At 63.8% G+C, this 1236-nt stretch overlaps 1 protein-coding gene across 1 annotated transcript in view; it reads left to right on the top strand.

Annotated features, from left to right (window-relative positions):
• Positions 1-1236, top strand: part of AIRE (autoimmune regulator) — an 11983-nt gene that overhangs the window by 8995 nt on the left and 1752 nt on the right. The gene's annotated exons all lie outside the window — the stretch shown is intronic.

The following is a 1236-nucleotide window of genomic DNA, read 5'->3' as shown; positions in this document are numbered from 1 at the left end:
CCCGCCCGCCAGGCTCCCGGGCCCGCCAAGGTCAGTGCCCCCGGTGGGGGCGGGGCACCCCGCGGGGCTGGGAGGTGGGGGCAGGACATCTCAAGGGAAGGCTCGGGTGCCAGCTTTGGGGGTTTACCGTATCACCAGCTGTACGCATCAGCCCCTTGCTCAAAGCAATGGTTTCGGGTAAATCGACTTCCTTTTGATAAATCTGTTGAAAGAGGAAACCCGCCCAAGCAGTAGTGACTAGGAAGTTGCAGGTTGGATGCCCTTCTGTGCCCAGAGCGTCCTTAATCTGCCGGCGCCCCTCCCCCAGCCTAGGGAGGGCGGGGTGCAGGAGCGGCGTCCGCGGGCGGCGGAGAGGTGAGGGGCTACGCGAAGGAGACACCGCCCTAGGGGTGGGCAAACTCCCCCCATGACCCGCGTTGGGCCACCTGCGTGATCCTGCCCCTGGGGACCTAAGAAAGTGCAAACATGTAGAGAATTTGTATAAAAACGTATCTGGGTCAAACAGGATATTCCTCGGAAGCAGGACCTCAACAGACCTAGATAGAGCTTCAGAGAGCTGCGGTTTCTCTCCTGCGTTTGAGAATAAGGAGGGAACTAGGGGGATTAGCTGGAGGTGGGACAGAGCCAGGCGGGGTCGCAGGCTGGCCCCAGGGGACTAGGACTTTTCTCTCCGCTGGGCCTGGAAGGGGCGTTTCGGGGGTGCTGGAACCCAGATGCACAGCAATGGGTGGGCCAGCTCAGGGCAGAGATAAACCGTGAGCCTCACCCACCGGCCCCGTTAGGGATTCACAATCAGGTCACCCTGCGAGGTCACTTTCCGCAGAACCCGTCCTGTCCACACCCCCAGTCCTCCGGCAGCCCAGGGCGAGGACCCCATCCTGCCCCGTCCTGCAGCCCGGAGCTCCCCCCGCCTCATTTGTTGAGGAGACACGCCAAGGCTCCAGCTGCTGTGAGGCCGTCATCCCGGCCTCCCACAGAATCTGGGGGGTCCCGTGTGTCACCAGTCAGGAGCCTCCGCGGGTGGCACCTCCTGTCCCCTCCACCCTGTGCGGAGTCCTTCCAGGCCACGTTCCCGCCCCGGGGGGTGGTGACAAGTCCTACCCCATCCACACCCCGTGCTCCCTGACACGGCGTGGGAGACAGGGCACCCCAGGCGCTGCATCGAGGCCCTGGCGTGGCTCACAACTGCCTGCGTCCTGTTCCTGCTGGCGGCTTCTCTCATGGTCTGCACCCTGT

This window comes from Pteropus vampyrus, unplaced genomic scaffold (genome assembly GCF_000151845.1).
Source record: "Pteropus vampyrus isolate Shadow unplaced genomic scaffold, Pvam_2.0 Scaffold296, whole genome shotgun sequence".
NCBI classification, from domain to species: Eukaryota; Metazoa; Chordata; class Mammalia; order Chiroptera; family Pteropodidae; genus Pteropus; species Pteropus vampyrus.
This window is presented reverse-complemented; position numbering and strand designations above follow the sequence as displayed.